This window comes from Neovison vison, chromosome 7 (genome assembly GCF_020171115.1).
Source record: "Neovison vison isolate M4711 chromosome 7, ASM_NN_V1, whole genome shotgun sequence".
In the NCBI taxonomy this organism is placed as follows: Eukaryota; Metazoa; Chordata; class Mammalia; order Carnivora; family Mustelidae; genus Neogale; species Neogale vison.
This window is the reverse complement of record NC_058097.1, coordinates 168,732,615-168,759,331: the sequence shown is the minus strand read 5'-3', so window position 1 is coordinate 168,759,331 and position 26,717 is coordinate 168,732,615. Positions and strand designations below refer to the sequence as shown.

Below are 26,717 nucleotides of genomic sequence, written 5' to 3'. Positions count from 1 at the left end.
TAAGGAATCTGAGGCACAGAGGTATTAGTACCTTGCCCAAAGTCACCTAGCTCATAAGTGATGGAGTCAGAATTTTAATGGAGGTAAATGGACTCCAGAGCTCGTGCTGTCCCTTTCTGTGCTCTTCTACCTCCTAATGATTTATTAATTTTGTACATTACAGCTGAAAACTCCTACTACCTAGCAGATGTGTTATAGGCAAAAGTGATTACCTATTACTATTGTGGAGATGCCCCTCAGGGATATCCTGACAAAGATCACTCACTAACTGCTTCTAAGTGCACCACTAGAGTTCCATTTATTTGTATCACCAGTTATTTTAAGGTGGATGAGAACCTAAGACTAAGTCACGGGAGGGGAGAAAGAGAGAAATGAATCCTGGGGCACTGGAGAGCTGCGGGAAGGTCAGAACTGGGTTTTGTGCCTCAGTAAGAGGAAGGCAGAAGGGACAGAAAGGGACTTCCCTATCAGGTAAACGAGAGCAACAGTGACACCATTACCGTGAGTCCCTGTTTGTGAATGAGGAAACTAAACAGCAGAGAGGTTAAAGACTCATCCACAGTCACATAGCTGGTAACCAGCAGAGCATGGATTGGAAATCATGTCTAACTGACACCATCTTAAAGTGCTGTTTCCTTCATTACCTTTGGTAGCTTCTGGGGAATGGGAGAATAAGGGACTATACTTCTCTACTTTAGGGTCCTAAAAAGGGAAATAGGAGAGGATAGGGATAAACAAGCCTCTTTCTAATTTTCTAAGATGGCCCTGCTCTCTGACTTTCTATTTATATTCTTTGATTATGAATTTATGTCAACTTGTTATCCTCAATATTCTGCTTTACTTGAAAGGACATTATTGATCACTCTGATGCACAAAGTACTGTTCTTGCTGCCGTATATTTTTGTAGTTGGCAGCGTGGGGTGGTGAGATATATATATTTTACCTTCTAAATCATCAAAAAAATTTATGATCTGATTAGAGAAATAATATGCACATTTTCTCCTGGATACAGCCTCAAATTCTGAATCCAGCATCAAGGCTCTTCCCAACTGGACCACAGCCTTCCTTAATGTTCTCAAAACACTCTCCTCCTCATCGCGACCACCCTTGAGAACTTCGGACTATGCACCATGCAGGTTCTTGCCTTTGTTTCTTGGTAAGTACAGTTCTCATTCCTGCGTCTCTTGTTTCAGTTACTTCCCTCTCTCCTAACACAGACACCACCGGAGTAGCAGCTAAGGAACAGTCAATGACCTTGAGTTTGCCAGTCACATGCTCCCATTTGGTTTGTTGCAACTTCAGCAAATGACACAGAAACAAAAGAAGATATGAACGCATTTGCCATGGGGGCATGTGGGATCTCACAGAGGCATTATTCTGGGCTCTGGGGACACAGCTCAGGCTTGTCCTGGTGGCAGCAGCACAAGATGGCCCGGTGTCCTGCCTAGACCATTACTACTGCAAGACAGTTATTGTCCCTCCTGCTCCTGGGCCCTTTGAAATTGCTTTGATTAGTCTCTTTCCTAAACCCAGCCCTCCTGAGATATGTGGAATCTCTGAGCCCTTTTTGTCTCTTGCTAAATCCCCTTCTGTTGCTGCAACCAAACACAGCAAATTTGTTCTCAACCTGTGAAAACTTGTGTCTCAAGCATTTTCTGATACTGGTGAGCCAAATCAAATATTCTCCTCTTTGTGAAATATGCCGGTTACTATGTGAGGTACATGGAAAAACAGAGCTAACTAATTTGAAAGAATAGTATTCTTTAAGGATATAGTATACTACATAGCAAGTGCTTTTACTGAATAAGGAAGAGGTAAACTCAGAATTTACTGATGAAAGTTTATTGTACATAACAAGTGATCTTCTTGGGTGTTCTACTAGTTCTCTCTTCCTGTCCTTTTTTCCTCTCGCTCTTCTGTCCCTGGTCACTCATTTAGCAAACATCACTGAGCATCTTCTTTGTTGACTGGCATTATTCTGGGCTCTGGGGACACAGCGGCAGCCAAGACAAGGCTGCTATTCAAACGAAACATCTCAGGTCTGGAGGAGAGATAAATAAAAAGGTAAACCATTTAAAATGATTATTTCAAAGGGTTATAGGAATAACAACACAATAATGTGATCAAAAATTATTGGGTTGGGGGCATGAGGGAGGTTGCTTTTCCTGCAGTTTATATAGGAACATATAGGATGGCTTCTTTTTTTTTTTTTTTTTTAGATTTTATTTATTTACTTGACAGAGAGAGATCACAAGTAGGCAAAGAGGCAGGCAGAGAGAGAGAGAGGGAGAGGCAGGCTCCCTGTTGAGCAGAGAGCCCGATGCAGGGCTGGATCCCAGGACCCTGAGATCATGACCCAAACTGAAGGCAGAGGCTTAACCCACTGAGCCACCCAGGAGCCCCTAGGATGTCTTCTTTGGGGAGATGAAATTTAAGTTGAGGCCTGAATAACGAAAAGAAGCTAATCTTAGAAAGCAGTGGAGGAAAGTAAACCAGGTAGAAGAAGTAGCATACAGAGAGGCCCTGTGAAGTGTTCAAGTCTAGGAAAGAGACTAGAGTGAAGGGAACCCAGCGAGGAAGGTGTGGGTGTTAGAAGAGGGGGTTAAGAGGAAGAAGTACGGGCTATTTTGTTAGAACATAATGAATCACTGAAATATTTAAATTTTATTCTTTCATTTTCATTGGACTCTACTACCCCACACCCCATTCTGTGTTTCTGAATTTCTAATTAGGAAAGATTGTGCTAATCTTTCCTAATTAGGAAAGATTTAATTTAATAGATTACTCATCACTGGAGTTGCTGGTATTAATCAAGAGAAGGTTTACTCTTCGAAGAGATAATCCTCAAAATCTCCCTGACTTAATACTGACTGGAAGAGAAGTGTATTTCTTTTTTTCTTTTTTTAAGATTTTATTTATTTATTTGACAGAGAGAGAAAGAGATCACAAGTAGGCAGCGAGGCAGGCAGAGAGAGAGGAGGAGGCAGGCTCCTGGCTGAGCAGAGAGCCCAATGCAGGGCTCGATCCCAGGATCCTGAGATCATGACCTGAGCCAAAGGCAGAGGCTTAACCCACTGAACCACCCACGTGCCCCAAGAGAAGTATATTTCTTACTCCATTAATTCCAAGCTAGTTCCAGATCAGTGTCGGGAGATCTCTTTTCCTTAATCATTCACAAACCTAGACTGATAAAAGATTAACCATCTTTCACACGTGGCTTTCGAATTTGCCCTGAATGCAGATATCCAGACTGGGAGGGATTAAGAAATTTGGGGAGAGAAGGTATGATCTCATGTGAGGTTTAATGGGCCAGCTGGAAGAGATGTGAAACACTTCTGCTCATGTCCCTTTGGGCAGAATTTAGTTACCAAACTGCAAAGCAGAGTGGAAAATGTAGTCTGGATGGTGCCCAGGAATAAAGAGTAGTGGTTTAATCAATCACGGCCAGTGTTCTGAGTCACCTGAGGCTGCCTTTCTTGGTAGGTGTTAGAAAAGCATGGTATAACTGACAGGCATTTGGGGCTTTCTACTCCATGGGGATGGGAGGTGAGTAAAGACAGAATGTATTCTGAAAAATGAAATTCAAGTAAATATGATTTTATCCCTAGAAAATGAAAACCATTGAAGCTTTGATAATGCAAAACTGCACAGAAAATAAAGCTGGAACCAATTTTCTCACCTGGTTGAAATGAGCAGAAAATAGAGTGATATTCAATGGAAAGAACACTTCTTTCACTAGGGCAGTGTAGTGGGTCGAACAGTGCCCCCCAAAAGATATGTCCAAGTCCTTACTCTTGGGACCTGTGAATGTGAACTTATTTGAAAATAGGGTCTTTGTAGAAGTAGGGTTCGGGTTAGGGTATTACTGTGGGATGAGACCATCCTGGATTTAGAGATCCCTCTACACGGGAACATGGGGCAAAAAGAAAGTAAATCCCCACCTTAAAATTGCCCTAGTCAGTATTTCCAATGTCTCCCCACACGGCCTTGCTGCACGAAGTATCTCCCCTTACCATTTTGAGGGGTCTTTAAAGAGCATCTGTAAAACATGCTCAAGATTCAGTCTCTCTACTCAGCCCTAGCCAGCGAATGGCTGTGCAGCCTTGGCTGGGTCCCCTCAGCTCCCCCTTGTCCAATGCTGGCATCTCACAGCTGCTCGAAGGAACCTCAGCAGGCCTAGGATAATACACACAGCCAGTCAGGCTAAAGCTGCTCATGTTCCTGGAGGTCCCAGCAGATATATTTTTTTAAGATTTTATTTATTAATTTGACAGAGAGAGATCATAAGTAGGCAGAGAGGGAGGCAGAGAGAGAAGTGAAAGCAGGTTTCCCCTTGGAGCAGAGAGCCTGATGTGGGGCTCGATCCCAGGACCCTGAGATCATGACTGGAGCCGAAGGCAGAGGCTTAACCCTCTGGGCCACCCAGGTGCCCCCAAGCAGAGTATTTTGAGGAAAGAAGGGACAGATCCTCTCTTCAGCTTCCTGGTGACTTGAGTCCCATGGCAGCAGCGTGGCTTCCTAGGCTCTCACTGGGGCCCTCATGGCAGGGGTCCATCACGCTCGGGTCCTAACTCCCTCTTGACCAGAAGCTCTCATGGGACGTGAGGGATCTTGTTGGGGGCAAACATCATCCAATTGCCTCTACTCTTTCCTCCTCTTCCATTGTCTTGGCACCTCTTTCTTAAAAAAAAAAGACAAAAACAAAAACAAAAAACTAAGCTGTATTCCTTCTGCCAAAGCAAAAGCACCACAAGCCCCACCTATAACAACTTAGGTAAAAAGAACCTTGGTGAGAGAGAAGAAGGTGGCCTAACCACACATCGCTCCACTCCAGGTAACATCCCCTTTGTGTAAGGAAAAAGGAGAAGGGAAGGAGACTATTGTTGGTATAGAGCAAGAGTGGGGTTGTCAGAGACAAACAGCTTCTGTCCTGTGGTTCTGCCTGTGGTGCTGAAGAGCCATCAACAACCTGAACTTGTACTCCAGGTTTTGCGCTGCTACAGGATTTCTTTTTCTTTGGTGCCGTCATTCTTGGTCATGTTGCTTGGAAGAAAGAAAAGGTAGATGGACCAAGAGTGGTGGGCAGCAAAGCAGTTTATTGAATGATAGTTCAAAGCTCCAGAGCGGCGAGGGGACCCGGGAGGGTTGCCGCCGGAGTTTCTATGTCTAGGGGTTTTTTTTATGGGCTCCTTGGTGGGCTGTTCTAATCTGATTACCCTCCTTGGGTCTTTTACCCAATCAGGTTTTTGTCACCTACCTATCACATGGTAAAGGGTGGGGAGCTCCTTCCAGGATGGTGTAAAATCCCTTAAAGGGTGGTTAAGGGTGGTTTCCTCTTAGGAAGTGGTCCCCTTGTCCCTGCCTGCTTTATTCTGACTATCCTTCATTAGTGTCACTTGTTACTATTTCCAGTGCCCACCTAGAGGAAGGCAGTTCGCTCCTCCAAGACTTGGTGGGATATTCGTTGGTGAGAAGTTTGTAAGGTATAGTTTCATTGAATTGGCCCAATTCAGCCACAGGATTTGGGTTGAGAATAGAAAGGATGGGATTTGGTAGTCCATTAGCCCAGTGAAAGAGATCTCAGGAAAAGCACCAGCATCCATTTAGATCGATTTTGTACCCGTAGAAGAGAAAAGCAGGCCCAATATAGGAGAAGAGATGTCAATTACAACTAAGGAAAGAAGCCAAGAGCAATAACCAAGAAGAAGAATGAATGAGGTTTGAGGAATGAGTCCTGGGTCAGAAACAGAGAACAGGAAGGAAAATTAAATGTGATATGGATATGTCAAATATATATAGGTGATACTGTATTCCTTTGCTAGGGTTACCTTAACATGAGACCACTGATTGGGTAACTTAACAGAAATGTATTTTCTCCAAGTTCTGGAGGCTGGAAGTCTGAGATCAAGGTATTCACAGTTTCTTTTCAGTTCAGTTCAATTTCTTCTGAGGCTTACACATGATCATCTTTCCTCTGTATCTTCAGGTGGTCACCCCTCGGCTATGTGTCTCTGTGTACTCAAATTTCTTTTTCTTTTAAGGATACTAATAATATTGGATTGGGACTCATTTTATCAGCCTTATTTTAACTTAATTATTTCCTTAAATAAATACTTTATCTCTAAACATAATCACCCTAAGGAACTCCATTCCAAGACAGTCACATTGGGGATTAAAGCTTTAGCACATGAATTTTGGGGACACAGACATCCATTCAGCCCATGACAGGTACAGAGGCACATCCTGATTCGGCTGTACAGCTTTGCGATCTCAAGACGCCTGTGAATGGAACTGGATCCTTAGCAATTGCCATCAATGATCACCTCTTTCCATCAATTCCCTTGACCTGGGTGGATGCTCCATTATTCCAAGTAGTTGCTTATAGTTCATTTCCTTAACCCCCTGGGTGAAAACCAGCTTTTTTTTTTTTAATTAATTAATTAATTAATTCATTCATTTATTTATTTTCAGCATAACAGTATCATTATTTTTTTACCACACCCAGTGCTCCATGCAATCCGTGCCCTCTATAATACACACCACCTGGTACCCCGACCTCCCACCCCCCCCACTTCAAACCCCTCAGATTGTTTTTCAGAGTCCATAGTCTCTCATGATTCACCTCCCCTTCCAATTTACCCCAACCCCCTTCTCTCTAACTCCCCATGTCCTCCATGCTTTTTGTTATGCTCCACAAATAAGTGAAACCATATGATAATTGACTCTCTGTGCTTGACTTATTTCACTCAGCATAATCTCTTCCAGTCCTGTCCATGTTGCTACAAAAGTTGGGTATTCATCCTTTCTGATGGAGGCATAATACTCCATAGTGTATATGGACCACATCTTCCTTATCTATTCATCCGTTGAAGGGCATCTTGGTTCTTTCCAAGTTTCCGAGTTTGGTGAAACTCGACCATTCTCTTACACCGTACACAAAGATAAACTCAAAATGGATAAAAGACCTCAATGTGAGACAGGAATCCATCAGAATCCAAGAGGAGAACATAGGCAGTAATCTCTTCGATATCAGCCACAGTAACTTCTTTCAAGATATGTCTCCAAAGGCAAAGGAAACAAAAGCACAGATGAACTTTTGGGACTTCATCAAAATCAAAAGCTTCTGCACAGCAAAGGAAACAGTCAAGAAAACAAAGAGGCAACCCACGGAATGAGAGAAGATATTTGCAAATGACAGTACAGACAAAAGGTTGATAGCCAGGATCTATAAAGAACTCCTCAAACTCAACACACACAAAACAAGACAATCACATCAAAAAATGGGCAGAAGATATGGACAGACACTTCTCCACTGAAGACATACAAATGGCTATCAGACACATGAAAAAACGTTCATCATCACTAGCCATCAGGGAGATTCAAAATTAAAACTACATTGAGATATCACCTTACACCAGTTAGAATGGCCAAAATTAGCAAGACAGGAAACAACATGTGTTGGAGAGGATGTGGAGAAAGGGGAACCCTCTTCCACTGTTGGTGGGAATGCAAGTTGGTGCAGCCTCTTTGGAGAACAGTGTGGAGATTCCTCAAGAAATTAAAAATAGAACTTCCCTATGACCCTGCCATTGCACTCCTGGGTATGTACCCCAAAGATACAGATGTAGTGAAAAGAAGGGCCCTCTGTACCCCAATGTTTATAGCAGCAATGGCCACAGTCGCCAAACTGTGGAAAGAAAACCAGCTTTTTGCAGCGAGGGCTCCTCTGCACTTCTGGACAGCTTTGTTGGAGAGGACCCAAGATAACCCAATACTGCCTCTTGCTCCTGCATGTTTTACCTCTGGTTCGTGGAACACTCTCATTTCCCTGGCTTCAACAAAGTACGAGAGTTCAGGCCTATTCCAGTATGGACAGCAGAACTCCCTCTAGGACTTGGCTGCCATAGACTATGTTGGTATCCTCAGACATAAATCAGTTACTGGTTCTCAGGGTTTCTCAATTGCAGAAACACATTTTAAATCTTGGGAGTGGTCCTGTAAATATTATCCTGCCTCGATAAGCTTTAAGTAAAGATTTATTCAGTGCCTGGGGTGGGGTGGAGTGAGGACTCACAGGGTAGAAACAGCTCTAATTAAGGACATGTCTTCATTAATTCTTCTGCCTGCTTTCTAGTCCTATATTCTCAATTTGGTTGAGGTTTTCAAAAGTCAGTTAAGACTTCACATCTGTTTTATTTTGGGACACTTATACTCACCCAAAGAGAGTCCGTCCATGTAAGAGAAAGGAAAAGGAGAGTAAAGAACTCCATTTGAAAGAAATGGAGAGAGAAATGGATATGGACAAATAAGGAGAGAGGAAAGAAGAAAAGGAGGAAAGGAGGGAGAGAGAGAGAGAAACACATTAAAATATTAAAGGTACTTATGGCAGAAATGGTGGGAAAATGATTTAAGTTTTCCACTCCATACACTTTGCATTTTCCAATTTTTTGGTAGTGATTTTAAAAATAGAATATTTACTTTAAAATACTTTTAGACTTATAGAAAAATTTCATAGGTAGTAGGGAGTGTTCCCATATACCTTACAACATGTTTTACTTATTATTAATGTCTTACAATAGTATAATACATTTGTTACATTAATAAACCAAAATTAGTATACTGTGATTAACTAAAATTCGTATTTGTTCAAGTTTCCCTACTTTTTAACCGAATGCCCTATTTCTGTTGCTAGATCCCACTGAGATACATTACGTTTAGTAGGTCATGTCTCCATAGGCTCCTTTGGCTTCGATAGTTTCTCATCCATTCCTTATTTCTGATGCCTTCGGCAGTTTTAAAGAGTACCGATCAGAAATTTTGTAGAATGTCACTCAACTGAGATTTGTCTGATGTTTTTCTTATAATTAGACTGGGGTAATGTATTTTGGGCAGGAAGAGGTAAAGTTCCACTTTCATCCCATTCTACCAAGGGTAAATAAATCAATGGGACTTATCACTAGTGATTTTAACCTTGATTAATTGGATGAGGTAGACTTTGGTAGATTTCTTTAAGTAAAGTCATTTTTTTTTTAACTTCCTTTTTATACTGTACTCTTTGGAAGGAAGTCACAGTGCACAGCTCACATTTAGTAAAGAGTTTTGCTCTACCTCCTTGAGGGTGAAATAACTCCATAAATTATTTGGAATTCTTTTGCATGGAGGATTCATCTCTTGTTCCCTGTTTATTTATTCAATTATTTACTTGTGTCAGGATGGACTCGTTAATATTTATTTTATACTTTAGTTTATATGATGCTTTTCATTCTCAAAAATAAACATTGTAAAAATGAAATAAGTGAAAATATTTCTAAATTGGCATTGAATGGAAATGCATTAATAACCTTCCATTTAACTTTTTTAAAAAAGATTTTATTTGAGAGAGAGAGAGCACAAGCAGGGGGAGCAGCAGAGGGAGAAGCAAACTCCCCACTGAATAGGGAGCCAGATGCAGGGCTTGATCCCAGGACCCTGAGAACATGACCTGAGCCAAAGGTAGAGTCTTCAGAGACCAAATATAATTTTCTTTGTAAAAAAAATATTTTTTCAAATAATACAGTCACAATGAAGAAGATAAAAAGACTAACCAAACAATTCTAAAAATATTTTTAAAACTCAAATAACTTTTAGGCTCTATCATTTCTAAACACAAGAAGAACAGTAAACTAAGCTTTCACTCTACTTGGTAAATTTCGCAGTAGTATGAGTATAGTAAATCTGAAATTATTCTGTGTTTTGCAGTATTGCGTGAATAAGTAAAGACACTGAAGATATTCAGAGTCCGGGTTTTCACTCTTAGAGAAGGGAGATACTAATATGGAAGGGAAGAAGGCTACAGAGAACCCTGTACTGTTGGACTGGAATTTTCCATGGTTGAGACAGGAAAAGTACAAGATGAGTTTGGAACATTTTGTGGTGCCACTAAGTAAGGAAATGCTGAAAAAAAAAAAAAAAAATGATGGGAGCTTATCAATAGGACAAAGGGCTCTCCTGAAGGGCTTCCAGTGGTGAAATCTGGCACAGTTGGATACCAAAATTAAAAATAGTAGTAATGGATTATAACTCATTGATTTAAAAAAATGAATCCAGGGGCACCTGGGTGGCTCAGTGGGTTAAAGCCTCTGCCTTCGGCTCAGGTCATGATCCCAGGGTTTTGGGATCGAGCCCCGCATCAGGCTCTCTGCTCAGTGGGGAGCCTACTTTCTCCTCTCTCTCTGCCTGCCTCTCTGCCTACTTGTGATCTGTCTGTCAGATAAATAAACAAAAATCTTAAAAAAAAAAAAGAATCCATATACCTATACTGCTAACATAGATAAAGAGAAAGGACAACTTTTATAATGGAAGAAAACTATTAAAAGAAGAAGGAATGATGGTATTGAAAAATCACCATCTTGTGATTAACTTAGGAATATTTGATTCAGGCATGAATCATCAAAGGATGATAAAATTATAATATAAATTTTGATGAGATATAGGCTATGTACATTATCTCAAAGCATCTTTCCAGAAATTAGTTATTAATCACCAAGAATGGAACATCTGACGTGATTCACTGAGAAGAAAGATTACGTTTTTGTTGTCCCAGACAAAAATGTATAGCCTGAACTGGATTACAAGCACAAAAAATACCCACAAACTGTTGAGAGATGTTCTGCAAAGTAACTGGTTTATGGTCTTCAAAAACAGTCAGTGTTGCCAGGGACCTGTTCCAGATTAAAAGCAACTAAGGGAATATTGCAAGTAAATGCATTGTGTAATCCCGGATTGGTTTCTTGATTGAAGAAAAAAATTCTGAAATGAAAATTTTTGGTATAGAGGTGAAATTTGAATATGGCCTGTGCATTATACAGTAAAAATTCACTGCAGTAATACAATGACTAATGGCCAAAAATATCATAAGTCATATTCAGCTTCAACAATAGACAAACAAGGTAATATAAAATAAAACAAATTATATTATTCAATGCTGATAAGTACATTGCAAAGTAAGTACTCTCACATACCACCCATATGTGTTTGTTTTGATAGACGGACGGATGGGTGGATAGATAGCAATACATGCTTTAACCTGAGAATTTTCAGCTCTTTAAGCCTATCCTAATAAAATTTTCTTTTACTATCCTTGAATATTTTGGGAAATTTTTTGCTTTTTTCAAGATACAAGTTAAGAGCATTCTTTTCTCTAATCATAAGATCGGTATGTTACCCAATTTAGAACATTTAGAAAATGTGAAAAGTTTAGGAAGAACATAAGAAGTATCTGTAATACACTATATAAATCTAATCACCATTAATAAAAGAATATTTTACAATGTATTGGAAATGTACTGGGTAAATACTTGTATTTTCTATTTTTTAAAATTTAACATATTATGATTTTATCAAATATTTAATAATTTTGAAGACATTTTAATGAAAGCATAATATATGGCTCTAATAGTAATTTATTATAACATTTTCTTTACTATAAGATACTAAGTTTACTTCCACTTTGTTATTATTAAATTGGTCTGGCAAAATGACTCTGTATATTTTAATTATCTCTTATTATTTTCTTAAGGAAGCTTTAAAGAAGTAAAGATTTTCAGGTTAAAAGCATCTACCAATTTATCTATCTACACATATGATCTCCACATGGCTTTCTAGAATTTTTTTTAACCAATTTAATACTCCTGCCAATGGTATATGAAGGTCCCTATTATGTAATATAATTGCTAGCTTTTAACACTATCATATTTTGTCTTATCTTTTATTGCTTTTTAGTAGATGGACTTTTTTTCCTTTTTTTTCTTGCCACATTATTGCTGTGATTCCTGTTTTTATGTTTCACTCACTTTTCTATTGAGAAGCTATAGTTCTCACTGTTTGCTTTATGTGACATGAAGAGACATATTGATAAACATATTGATAGTCCTATATCTAGGGATGGAAATAGAAATAGTGACATAAGTATAGAAGGAGGGAAAAGGGAGAAAAGGAGAGAAACAGAGACAGGGAGAGAAGAGCAAGGATGTGTCTGATACAGATTTTCCATCAGTTCAGAATTCCTGAGGAAGAGATTATCTTTTCTGGTTGGTTTTTATTATAATTCTGCTGATAGTAATATGTTTCTCTAGAGTAAAATAAATATATATTCCCCATATCTTAAAGTAGCATATACATTCTACACAGGCTTTTTCAAGAGTATGTACAGTGTATTACTGTAACTTCTGTGCTCCCTCTAGTGAGAAAATCTATTTATGTACAGTTCGTAACATTTCTGACTTCTTTTCCAGTATTTAGTGCCCTCTGCTGTTTGCAAAGCAGAAATAACAATATATTTTGCCTCTAACTTGTCTTTTGCTTATAATTATAAGGACTCCTTGGCAGAAATGGACCTATTTATAAATATCCGTATTCAGAGGTAACGCTTGAATATTTTCAGATTCACTTCAGAAACAAAAATGAGTGAGTCAATTAGTTATTTGAGGAAAGTTCTGGCATTTTCAAAATGTCTGCCATCTCCATCTGGAAAATGACGGAATGAACATTGCCTGGGAAAATTAAACTTACGAGATATGGTTGTCCTTTACAAAGCCAGATAGTGAGGCACTCACGTTCAGTCTGTGAAGTCCATTCGTTCTAACATAACAAATACTATGGAATAAAAGCAGCCGCAGGAGGAAATGGGAACTACCAAGGAGGAGGAAGGAGGAGAGGGAAAAGAACCATTTTGCTTTGTTATTAGAGGACTACTTACATTTTTCCCAAGGAATTTTCCTCCTCTTGGGGATTCTTTATTTTTTTCCTCAAATATAGAGATTGTACATTAGCCACCTCTGCAATTTGGAGTTATTTCACTGACATAACGTGGTCTTCTATTTTCTTATCTGGCCATTGAAATTTACTAGTTCAGTCATTTTTTTTCTTTTTTATTTTAAAAGATTTTATTTATTTATTTCAGAGAGAGTGGGAGAGAGGACAAGCAGAGGGAGGGGTAGAGGCAGAGGGAGAAGCAGATTCCCTGCTGAGCAAGAAGCCCGATGCGGGGCTCCATCCCAGGACTCTGGGATCATGACCTGAGCTGAAGGCAGAGGCCTAACCCACTGAGCCACCCAGGCACCCCTAGTTTAGTCATTTTCAAACCTTTTTGATGCGGAAGGAGAGTGAACACTTACTCAAACAAAATAGTCCATAGAAGTCTAATGTAAATACAGGAAAATTGAAGTTATATGGTTCAAGTGTGGGGGAGGGGCTGACAGGGGTTCTGGTTCCCCAACACGTGATCTTCTCTTTGTTTAATTCCAGTTGAGCTCTGGATCGGCTTAGAGGCTTTCCAAGTTCTTGAGGACCACATTTTGACCAATAAGGGACATTTACAAAATTTACAAAATGCCTCCTTCCCATAAAGGGTTAAATGTTACCCTCAAATGCAGAAAGTTTGTTCTCTTGTGAGTGATTTTGTATTCAAAAATAAGTAAAATTTTTTTTGTTCATTTATGTGCTTAACAAATACTTAATGACAACCAGACACTAAGCTTGATTCTGATGCTCCCTGTCCTCTGTAAGTATATGGTCCTGTGGGGAAGATTAGATTAATGAAATTATTATATAAATAAATATAATGTTTTGAAGGTGTAACACTATAAAAAGAAGTGAACGCTACCATGGTGTCATATAAAAAGAAGGTTTGATCTAGACAGGAATATTAGGAAGGCTTTCTAGGGGAGGTGATGAGTGAAGTGGGATCTGATGATAAGTGTTTCTAAGGTAGGGGCGCCTGGGTGATTCAGTCATTAAGCAGCAGCCTTCAGCTCAGGTCATAATCCCTGGCTCCTGGGATCAAGCCCCCACATGGGGCTCCCTGCTCAGCAGGAAGCCTGCTTCTCCCTCTCCCACTCCTCATGCTTGTGTTCCCTCTCTTGCTGTGTCTCTCTCTGTCAAATAAATAAATAAAAAAACAAAAAAGTAAATAAAATCTTAAATAAAAGTTACCAGGGTAAAGCAAAGAAGTAGGAGTATTTCATGCAGAACACAAGACGAGAAGCAGCATGGCACTTCAGTTCATTGAAGGTGAAGGTGAAAAGAAAGCAAAGGACAGGGGAGAAAGGGGTGACCAGGGGGCAGGACAAAAAGAGCCTTGTAAACTACTCAAAGATTCTGATCTGTATATATATCTATATATCTATATCTATGCAAAAATGGACAGCTACAAAGTGTTTTAAGCAGAGGTAATATCATCAGATCACTCTGGTTATTTATTGGGGGATGTACCAGGGTGGGGGAAGCAAGAAGTACAAACAGGGACAGGGATACATGTGTGGACATATTTTAATGTCTGGTAGGGAGATTATGTTGTCTTGGACTGGGATTTGTTCATGAAGACAGAAAAGTAGGTATATTTCATTAAGTCTTAAGGGACAGAATTGACTCAACTGGGTGATGGATTGGATGCAGAAGGTATGGGAAAGGAAGGTGTCAAGGATAACCCCCAAATACCTGTTTTATTCAACTGAATGGATAAGAGATAGACCATCAAAAGAAGGGTGCAGCTTCTGGCGATAGGAGGGGAGTCATGAATGTGGTTTGGCTGTATTATGCCTGAAGAATTTTTGAAACAATTTTTCAAGTTGACTATTGCAAATTCATACTTGAAATGCAAAGGAATTATCCAAGCTGAAGAAATGGATCTGGGAGTCCTCTATGTTTGGGGGCAATGGAGACATGATTGTAGGTGATGGTTCTAAGAAAGGCAGTGCAAAGTTACAGTTGGGGATCTGAGAGAACTTTTAGTAGCTTCGATGTCAAATGGCTAAGAAAAGAAGGCAAAGAGGTTAAAGAGAGCAGCCACAGCCAAAACTAGATCAAGAGAGTATTGGACCCTGTAATAATGAGCAAGAAGGTGCTTCAAGAAGAAAGAAGTAGTCTGCAGAATCAAAAAATGCTGAGAAGTTAAGTTAAAAGAGGCCTACAAATATTCATGGGCTTTAGCAACAATAGGTTTTGAGGGCCCTTTGGGAGACCTGTTTCTGTGCAATGATGGAATCCAAACTCCAGTTTTGTGTAGTTGGAAAAGTGAGTTAGAAATGAGTTGAAACATTTCTTTGTATACATCCAGCCTTAAAGGTGAAGAGAGAGATAGACTCCTAACTGGTGCAGAATGGTCACATTTGAGGAAAGGATTTCAATTTTTATTTATTTATTTATTTATTTTTCTATTTTTTTCAAAGATTTTATGTATTTATTTGACAGAGAGAAATCACAAGTAGATGGAGAGGCAGGCAGAGAGAGAGAGGGAAGCAGGCTCCCTGCTGAGCAGAGAGCCCGATGCGGGACTCGATCCCAGGACCCTGAGATCATGACCTGAGCCAAAGGCAGCGGCTTAACCTACTGAGCCACCCAGGTGCCCCAGGATTTCAATTTTTAAATAAAAGAGACTTGAGTATGTGTAAACACCAACGGAACAATCCAAAGAGATGTCACAATGTATAAGGAAAAAAAAAAGAATAAGGGGATAATCAATAATGCAATTTTCCAGAGAAGAGTGAAGATGATAAGATTGAAAACATACAAGGAGATATTGCCCTTGGATGGTCAAAATAGCTGTACATCCTCTCTAACCAAGGAGAAACACTGTTAGCTTACTTTGGTATACATGGTGAGTTCAAATACTTGGTGGCAAGGGAAGCAGGTGTGTGTGTGTGTGTGTGCCTGTATATATATTTATATATAAATAAATATATTATATATATAAATTATATATATAAATCTTGTATGATCTCTGTAAAGTAAATGATGACATCATCTGCTTAATTTTGTGAAAGAGAAAGGAGAGTTAAGATTTGAGGTTTCTGGTACCTGGGTGGCTCAGTTGGTTAAGTGTTTGCCTTCAGATCAGGCCATGATCCCAGAGTCCTAGGATGGAGTCCCACGTCAGGCTCCCTGCTCAGCGGGGAGTCGGCTTCTCCTTCTACCCGTCCCCCCTTGCTTGTGATCCCTCTCACTTACTCGCTCAAATAAGAAAATAAAATATTTAAAAAAAAAAAAAAGATTTGAGGTTGAGGTCAAAGTAATAGAAGAAGTTGACCAGACAAAAGTAGGAGAATAGACTGTCAGTGTTAACTGTATATTAAGGTTGGTTACCATGGATTTATGGGTATCCAATCTGCTTTCCTTGTCTGACTCACCTTTATTTCATTTTGCCTTTTACCACATACAGTTTAGCTGGAACAAACATAATAAGTAGGCAACCATGGAAATAAAATTTTATATCTATTTCAAACAGTTTGAATGGTGTTCTGCTCATGCACTATATATAATAACATTTTGAAATTCCCTGAGCCACACCTGATGTAATTGAATATGTACAAATGTAAAAGAGTGATCTAATCATTTAGCATATAAAAGCCATTTGGAACAAGAAGAAAGAGGACAAAAGAAGCATGTGACCACAGAATCTAATGGGGCAGTAACATTTTGATATAACAACCCTTCTTGAGGTTGCGGAGGCATGAAAGAGGCAAAGAATGGTGTCTTCCTGCTTTCAGAATGCTTGTGGAGGCAAATCTGCAATGAGATGAAGCATGCTAGTATACACAGATAAAAATGTTATTATGCAAAAGGAAGAAAATGGGGATTTAATGCGACTAAATTCACTTCTAAATCCATTTTTCATGCCATTGTATGAAACCTTGGGTCCTGAAGCTAAAAGAACAGGTAAAAAATGGTGAGGTAACAAATCCTATAACATTTTGCTGCTACCTCTTCCTTTTTATATGCAAGCTATTATCCTTTCCATGAGACTGACCTTATGTAAGTGGTTATTTTTTCTTTCCAATAAAATCTGGCTTTAGTGTAAAATGGCTGCATTTTCTTTTACCTCAGCTTTCCAATGTGATTTGGTGCATGCGTAGTCGGGAATCTGACCCGCCCAAAGTGACGTTCAGCCTCTGTTCCAGATTCCAGAGGAGGTAACCTCTAAACCTTCATTATTTCCTGAGTGATAAGAGTATCTTTGTTATTCATGATGGGCCCTGGAACCTCACCTGATAATTTAGGCTATGCTACCAAGGTGGCTCGTGGCAGACCCTTCTGGTCATATGATATTAGCTCAATCTCTGGGGAGGGAGTAGGTACTATTGATTGAGTTCAATCACATGAATAATGATTCAATCAATCATGCCTGTGTAATGAATCCCAGTAAAAAATTCTGGCCATCAAAGTGCAGGTAAGCTGCCCTGGTTGGCAATACTGATGCCTATTGTCATACATCATGGCTAGGAGGAGGGTAATGCTACCTGTCCATGACTCTACAGACTAGGGTGGTGGGAGGGATGGCTAGAAGCTCCATGTTTGGGCTTCCTAGATTTTGCCTTATGTATCTCTTCCTTTAGCTGGTTCTAATTTGTATCCTTTTCCTATAATGCATGTGATTTTAAGTATAACAGTGGGTTTTGTGGGCTTTCTAGTGAATCATAAAACCCAAGTGGTTTTGGAACCCCCAAATTTGCACTTAGTGCCAGAAGTCTTGGGCAAAGTTGGCATTCTGGAGGAAGGTGCCCTTAACCTCACGGTTTAGCTGATTCCTAATAATGCAAATCCAAATCAAAGCTTTTGAGTGCCCCTCTTAACTATTTAGATGATCTTGAACTCTACAAGGCTTATCCTTTTTTTTTTTTTCAATCCTAAATGAAGGTTTATCTGTTCTTCAAATGTAGTTTTCTTCTAAAGGCCTTGTTAATCTCTCCTAACATCTATCTTCGGCAATAATGCCACCCTGGGAGGTTTAGCAGTGAGATTAGAAGTTCTCTTTCCTAATAACATCACTTCTGAAATCAGTATATATGGGTCTCAAAATCTTAGAACTGTGTTATTAGTCAATGACTTACCAGAGGACAGAAACTACACAGTATTGAATAGGGAAAATGTAATCTAAAGAATTATCAACTGTAATGGGATTAGATTAACAAGGGTTTGGTGAGGGAGAAGAACAGAGAGTTCCAAAGAATACAGAGCTAGTACATACAAGGGCCAACTAGCCCCTCTAGGACTGAGATAGGACACCTAAGGGAGATCCTCTCCCTAATCCCAGGGCTGAGATCCTGGTCTTGTTGGAGAAGGCTCTGCTGTGCCTCACAGGATGATAGAGAAATTGCTGTGGTGTCTCACTGGTGGAACTTGCTGGGAGTCGGCCTTCTGAACTTGCAGGCAATTGACCATCTAGGGGCTAGGGAAAGTTCATTCACAGAAAGGGTCTTACCTGAGGCATTATTTAGTGTAACACTGCATTGGTGAAGGGACGCTGCAGGAAGCTGCTGCCCACTAGGTTCTCCTGCTCACTGTTCACTGCAGGAGTCGCATGCCAGGAAAGCCGTGCTTGGGGCAGGAGCTGGGTGCTGGAGAAGCAGTGTGTGCTGCAGAGGCTTGCTGAACAGGCACCCCTTAATCAGGAGGAGAAATCCCTTCCTTCTGCTTCTGGCGCCCTCTACTGACAACGTTTAACATTGCGCCAGCTGACAAAGAGAAAAGGTGTGAGCAACCACCCATCCTCATATTCACACAGCGGGCCATACCTTATGAATTTGAGCCTGAGGAGAAATTGACAACTGGAGAAAGCTTAAAGCTATATGATAATTTATTTTGCTGTCTGGAAGGATAAACAACTTGCCTAAGTTTACATAATGAGGGGATGGGACCAGATCCCATCTTCTATTATACTGGATTAGGTATTAGAAGATGGGATCTGGCCCCATCCCCTCATTTATTTATATATATAATAAAATAAATATATTTTATATTTATAAATTATATATGATATATATGATATATGATATATAATTTATATATTATAAATAAATATAAATTAAAATAATAAATGAATTTTTATATATATATATATATATATATATATATATATATATTTAGCCAAGACATCATCCAACTGAAAATTGTTTTTTCATCCAAACGATATTCTTCTGGAAGGATTTTTCTCTCTTTGATGTGATAGCAACAAAAGCAATGGCTGTGTTTATTGGGCAGAAACTATGTACTCAAAAAAAAAAAGTGAAGAAGATAATATTATCTTCATTTTACAGATGAAGAAAGGAAGGCTTAGAGAGGTTAAGTGAGGTACTTAATGTCAGACAGTAAGTGGTAGAGTAGTTGGTCTGATTCCTAGCTTTTAAATCATTATGCTAGTTGAATCAAGTACTTTATTAATTACAGTCAAGAAATGACTACCTAAGCCATCTGGGAGTGTTCCTAAGACGGGAAAAGGGATAATAGTGGGACAAGGGTGGAAGGGAAAGACCATTATAAAGCAAAAGCTATATCAGCATGGCTGGGCTGCTTACTTGCACATGTAGGGGTGAGAGTAAGGGGTAGATGGCTATAGACAGGTGCAGGCTGAGGAAACACTGCTTCCTGGCAGCCGGGAGGCAATGGGCAGGCAGGGTTGGGTAGGATTACAGGAGCCCAGAGACCTTTCCAGACCATCAGTGCCTCCTTCCCAGTTTTCTTCATTTGTAGAGTTGTGCGGCGGTTCAGTGGAGTCGTAGAGTGTGTTCCCTCCTTTCTGCTTTCTTTCTTTAGCTGTGTATTATCAATCAGATTTTTATATTTGGAAGTGGGTACTTACATCATTTATATAAGGGAAGGATATGGATTTTGAGCAATTAGCCTGGTTTTATAATGCCACCACAAAACTCATTCTCAATGCAGAAATGTCTAGAAATTTTGCCAAGTTCCTCAAGGTACATACAGTACAGGTACAACCTTTTCCATAGAGCATAAACCTTTCAGTGTGGTTTCATTTGAGTCCTCGGCTGGGAAATAAATTTTCAGTGAAATGAATGAAATGTCACTTGAGGTTGGGAAAGGAACGCTTTAATCTTTTTGAATCAGCTGTATTTAAATCATGCTGCCCAGTAAAGGCAGGTTCCCAGTTCACGGCTAGTTGGTGGACTCAGATTGGTTGCTTCTGAACCTCAGAGGTTTTCTGTGCATATGTGTTTAGGGAAAGCAAACAGATTTTCTTGCGAATTTACAGAAAAAATGCCCAAGTATTGATAAACATATTTATGGTAGAGAGATGAGAAAAACGAAAATACTATACAATAAAAAACAACAACATTTTACAAAAACTTCAGTTCTAGAAAAATGCTTTGTAGAATAATAGAACAGGAAAACTTCTCAGATATATTCTCGTCCATCCTCTTGATTGCACATGAGGGGAACATGAAAGTTGGGTTTTTGCTTTGATAAACAACTTTGCCTTCATGACCCTTTGAATAATGCAAATATATTACCCCATCATATGCCATATGGACACGGAGCTGAAGTTGTAATTACAAAACCCACCAAAACAAAACCATAAACTTTGAGCTAAAAAGGGCCTAAACCTCACCAAGTCTAAATTCCTAATTTCTAAATTAAGAAAGTGAACTCTGTAAAGATAGAGGGTTTTCTAAGCCAAGGCCATAAATGATTTCTCCTGTTTTTCTACTAGTAGCTCTGACATTTGCTAAGTTTAAGACTCCAGGCACCATCCTCAGTGACCTTCACTTATCCCTTTTATAAAATTGGGATAATGATTTTTTACAAGATTTTTGTTAGGATTAAATGAATTAATAGCTAGAAAAGTAGTTTTGAAATGTGGTGTACTACATAGTCACAGAGGCAAAAATGAGTATCCTGTGTGCTAATATATAAAAAACAATATGAGTATGACTGTTTTTATTATTTCAAAGGAAAACTCCTAGATAATTCGAAGCATTGAGTAGAGTTTTTATTTTTATGCAAAGAAATTCAGTTTTATTTATTTATTTAATGATTTTATTTATTTATTTGGGAGAGAGAGAGAGAGAGCACAAGCAGGGGGAGCAGCAGGCAGAGGGGGAAGCAGGCTCCCCACTGAGCAGGAAGCCCAATACAGGACTTGATCCCAGAACTCGGGGATCATGACCTGAGCTGAAGGCAGACACTTAACCAACTGAGCCACCCAGGTGCCCCAAGAAACTCAGTTTTTAGAAATGTTGGCTTCCAAAGAAAACAGGCAGCATTTAAGGCAAATCCACAGAATATTTGATGTAAATTGGTAGGAATCATCCTTATGGAAGTGAGAAGTCACTGCCCCTATTTAAGCACTATATGGCCCACTATGGGCCACTTTTGAATTATCTTACCAATTATCTGTATGCTTACTACACTTCCTATGATCTTTGATCAGAAAGACAAACAGAATATGGAACTAGTTCCTTCTGATGAGGGCAGTATGAAAATCCAGTCTGGAGGCGTTTGTTTCTACGGAGAGCAAGCCCAGTGGTTTCTGCCCCCTCCCCATCATGTCTACCTCTGTCCTTCCTCCTTATCCTACATGGTGTTCGTTTTTAGCACTTAGAACCATTTGACATTTATTTATGTACTTGTTTTATTGTTTGTGTCCACCCAGTAAATGCGACCACAGTGCAAACACAAGTCAGAAAACCAAGAAGAGTGTTGGGAATATTACCCACTCGGTAATCATTTCTTGAATGAGGGCTACCAGTTAGTCTGTGGGACAAATGGAGGAGTTTGGAACGTCAACCGCAGTGTTTACTCTCTGTGATTGTGCCCATGCCGTTTGCAGGAACTGCAGCTCTCCTGCCTTCCTTGGATCTGCTGCCACGTCACCTGTGGCCACGTAATTCAACTGTAGTTTGGAATAGGTCTCACCTTATGCCTTCATTTACTTAGTGTGGGTTTAATTATATTAGGAAGCCAAGTAAAACTCTTGGCTTACAGGGAATCCCAGTCCGTTGAAAACACCACGTTTTATTTACCTGAAATGATGCTAGGTAGAATGTCTACCTTCCGGAAAATGGGTTTATTTTTCAAATCTAATGCAGGACCTTACCCTCTTCATAGTACAACTTGTCAAAAGCTTTTCCAATATGTTAGCTGTCTTAACTGTAGAGGACATAGCTTGTTTCTCTCAGGGATTTAACCTTTCTGACACTATTCTCACAGTGACATGAGCTTACGTAAGTGCAAAAGGCCCCCTTGATCAAGAGGGCCTTACTGTTCCCCTCAACTTGACTAAACTTTGGACAGGCTTCTTCCTGGTTCCCTTTCCTTGAAGTACTTGCTTTAGAAAACTTGTAATCCCAAATCCTTTCCTTTCTCCCTTGAGATATAAATATCAAAAGCCTATTGCTGGGTGCCTGGATGGCACCCAGTGGGTGCCAACCTCAGTGGGTTGGGCTTCTGCCTTCCGCTCAGGTCATGATCAAAGAGTCCTAGGATTGAGCCCTACATCGGGCTCTCTGCTCAGCAGGGAGTCTGCTTCCTCTTCTCTCTCTGCCTGTCTCTCTATCTACTTGTGATCTCTCTCTCTGTCAAATAAATAAAATATTAAAAAAATAAAAATAAAAAGCCTATTGCTAATCTCACAACCCAAGAATGTCTTTCTCCAGGACTTGAGAATCATCTCTTTGAAATGTGGTTATCAAGGAAGATAGGGTCCCCGTGTCCCAGTTCTTTGAGAGGGTAGTTTAACTTCACCTTGCTCTGAACTATAAAACTACCTCCCATCACGAAGGTATGAGAAAGTTTACTTTTCTTTGGGTAAGGCCCACGAGCATACTCAGATGGCCTACTCCCCCCATGGATCTCCTGAAAACACTCCAGCTTTCCTCTCCAGCTCCTATGAGAATAGGAGGTAGCTATCCAGATTAGCCCTATGTTCAGAGAACGCCATTGAGGTCTACACACAGCATTCAGTTATAAGTTTTCCGTTGCTGGTAATGGTATTGGAATAAAATCAACTTCTGTCTGTTCATCTTGTCCAGTGTGATTTTTCTTTATTTTTTTAAAATTAAAGTACAAATTTTTTCTTTAGTTTCCTCCCCTTTTTTCTACATTTATTTTCAAAATCCGAACTCAGTCAAATGCTCTGTGTAGGCCCCAGCTGGGTTCTCTGGTGACCTCCCTTGTTTCTTCCTCAAAATATGTAATTGTATGGTAAGGATTTTATTTCTGGAAACAACTCATTGAATTTAATTTATTTTTTTCTTTTGCAGCTTCCTGCCATAGCACTATGACTATGGATAAGTGTTTGGAGATATGTTTCATCATAAATACTCTCATTTACACTGACAATGAGCATTGAATAAAATTGCTAAATTTTACATAGGGCTTTACACAGTGCTTCATATAGTGTTCATACTTACTCATCTCCTGAAGAGTATCTAAGTGCTCAATGAAATTGAAGAAGTTTTATTTGTGTGGTCTTCTTACTATAGCAGTATATTTTGGGGATGATTGTCTAATTCTAGGTTTTAATAAAAACAGATTTTTTGGAAAGGTCTAATGGGGCAGGAACCTTATAGCTCGGGCTAATTCCATTCGGATATGATCACTAGAGAAACAGGAACAATATGAATCAGCATTTGGCAATTATCCTCATGAATCAGTCAAAAGAGAGGAAACCACACTCTTGGCAAGAGTCATTAGGGAGGCAAGATTTATAAGTAATACTTTTTGTGGAGTTTTGCTGAATATAAATATAAATGACATGTAAGAAAAGGGAAAAGTCAATGTCAATCTGCGACCGTCTCCAAAAAAAACAACCAAAAAAAGCCCCCCAAAACCCAAGCATTATTCACTTTCTAGTGGCATTGTGCTTCTTGATCTGAAGAATTTTGCTTACGTTTTCCTTTTGTTCTACCCCTGGGCCTAGAGTAATACTTGGTTAAAAATAGGTCCTTATTAAGTGAATGGAAGAGAGCCTCATTTTAATTTCATTTTAAATGCATAGCTGGTGAAACTAAGGCACAGGGCTTAACTGATACGTTTCTCTTCTGATAATGCCAAGTGCAAAGTGTCACCAGGGAAGGAATGTACTATGGAGGTTAGATTCTTCAGTGCAGGGAGGAAACATAATGGTTCACTTCTGGGGAAAATTTTCTTATAAAAATAAACTTTTATAATAAACTCTTATAAAATAAGACTTTTTCATTTTTATTTTTTTATTTTTATTTTTATTATTTATTTAATTCACTTTTATTTATTTGTTTATAAAATTTATCTATTTATTTTATTTTAATTTTATTTTTTATATATAATAAAATATTTTTATTTTTATTTTTATTTATTATAAAATAATAAAAATAAACTCTTGTAAAAATAAACTTTTCTTATAAAAAAAGAGTAGGCATTTATTGGACAATTTTATGTGCCAAGGGCTGTGCTAAATATTTCATACCAAGTATCTTCTTTTAGCCCTCATAGTGATGCTATGCAGTAGATCTTATCATTATCCCCATTTTGGAAGAGATGCTCTGGTTATTGTCCTGTCCTAGACACTAGTTATCCATGTTTCATTTCCCCCCATTTTTTTTTTCCTTATATAAACTCCCAGAAGCTGGACTCGGTAAGCCTAAGAAGCAATCCCCCAAGGAAGAAACTAAAGATTACACAAGGTGAGTTTTCACTCCATCAAAGATACTGAGAACAGAGAGCTAGTTTGGTAGTGGAGAATTTGGATTAGAGTTTTGTGACCCCTCTACCTTCCTCACATTTATAATCAGGATAGGATATAAATATTCAGATGATCTTAACATGAAAACGAATTGGTTTGCTTTTCTTGCATTTCTTTGCTCTCTGAAAAAATTGAATGTAAATGTTTCTCCTCACTGCCCAGATGGTTTGAAAATTAAGTACTCTTTTTCCTCAGAGAAAAGAGAATAATTTAGGACCTGAGTTTAATGAGCCACCAAGGTCAATTGAGAAAAATGCAAAAAAAAAGGGGGGGCTTAAAATTTTATTTATTTACTTATTTATTTGAAAGAGAGGGACCGAGTGCCCCAGAGCAGAAGGAGGGGCACAAGGACAGGGAGAGAGAGAATCTCAAGAAACTCCACACCAAGTGTGGAGCCCTAGGTGGGACTTGATCTCACAACCCTGAGGTCATGACCTGAGCTGAAATCAAGAATCAGATGCCCAAACTGACTGAGCCACTCAGGCACCCCAAGAATGCTAGGGTTGGTGAAAGAAGCTGAGAGGATGGGAGCAATGGAAGGCAGAGAGGGCTGAGGGGAAAGAGAGGCCGCTGTGGGGATCCAGTCCCTGACTCCCGGAAGTGCCCTGGAAAGGCTATATCACCTCTGAAGAGAAGGGCTCCATGATGCTTTCTGGGAAGACAGATTTACTGTTCTTCTCTTCCCATAACTAGTTAGGTAAAGACTAAAAACTCCCCCTTCCCGTGTCTCCATTGTGTTCCGTCCCATCCGGGATAGCGTTTAAGGCCAAGTGTTCACAGGAGGTGTTGTGAGAGCTGGGGCCTCCAGGCAGGAATGGTTGCAGGCCTCTGGTTAGGAGACCGCCACCCCAAGGGGTCCTGAGGCAAGCTTCACTTCCGGATGTCCCTTCTGATGACCGGTATTGGTGAGACTAAGTTTTGTTCTGTTAAAGTAGTACTGTTTAGTCCAATACACTTAGGAAAGATCCCGGCCACAAGATACCTACGTTCGGAGTTTACACTAAGTGCATCAATCTTTTAAGATTCTTACAACTGAATTTTTCTGCTCTTTTTGGCTTATTGCTGTAAGAATCCCTGAGCTAAAACGGGAACCTCTGTGGTCTGAAGCAACCAAGAGAACCCGATTCCAGTTCCAGTTCTGCAGCAGACCCACTGTGAGGCCCGGACAAGTGACTGCTCCCTTCTAGGCCTAGAATTCCCCTTAGTGAAAACGTAGCTGGGAGGCTGTTAGATACAGCTGCGGTCAGTTCTGACCATCCTGCGTCCCTTTACTCCCCGTATTGCCAGGCTATTTGAATTTTAACCACGAGCGGCCAAGGGAGCCAACTAATCAAGATAAAATAAACTAGTAAAAGGTATTTAGAAATTACCCTGGGGATCAAGTCTTATTGAAAAGGGAGTAGAAACTGGATATTGGAGAAATTGTTAATTTCGTGGCCTCTGCTGCTTTCTTAGCTGAACTTTAAATGATGGAAAAGGAAGCCTGGCCTGGGGTTGGGGAGGGGGTTGTGGTGGGGGGCTGTGCCTGGGTGGCTCAGTGGGTTAAGCATCTGCCTTAGGCTAAGGTCATGATCTCAGGGTCCTGGGATCTGGCCCAGTGTTGGGCTCCCTGCTCAGCAGGGAGTCTGCTTCTCCCTTCCCCCGACGCCTGCTGTGCTCTCTCACTCTCAAATAGATAAGTAAAATCTTTTTTTTTTCCTCTTGAAACTAGATGATTCATTTATTATGGCCATGAACATTTGCTCAAAATATCAAATAAATTTTGAATTTTTGCAACATATTCATAATTAGCTTATATTTTTCAAGAAAGTTTTAGCTATTTGGCATTATACTAGGTATATATATATATTTTTTTTTAATTTAGTTTTTAATTTTTTTTTTCAGTGTTCCAATATATATTGTTTGTGCACCAAACTCAAAGCTCCTTGTAATACATGCCTTCCATAATACCCACCACCAGGCTCGCCCACCTCCCACCTCCCTCCCCTCCAAAACCCTGTTTATTTCTCAGAGTCCACAGTCTCTTATGATTTATCTCCCCCTCTGATTTCTCCTCCACTCACTTCTCTCCATCTCCATCTCCCAGTGTCTTCCGTGTTAATCCTTATGCTCCACAAGTAAGTGAAACCATATGATGAGTCAAGCAGAGAGAATTAAATAAAATCTTTTTTAAAAATTAAAAAAAAAGAAAAAAGGAAGCCTGGGGAGGTGAGTGAGACCCCAG

General features: G+C 39.6%; 1 long non-coding RNA gene across 1 annotated transcript; it reads left to right on the top strand.

Moving 5' to 3' along the window:
- Positions 1 to 23,642, top strand: LOC122912789. The gene is made up of 4 exons (XR_006385676.1): positions 1 to 83; positions 1,013 to 1,156; positions 16,861 to 16,946; positions 23,034 to 23,642. It is a non-coding gene; the product is annotated as an uncharacterized LOC122912789 (long non-coding RNA).
- Positions 23,643 to 26,717: the final 3,075 nt, after the last annotated feature.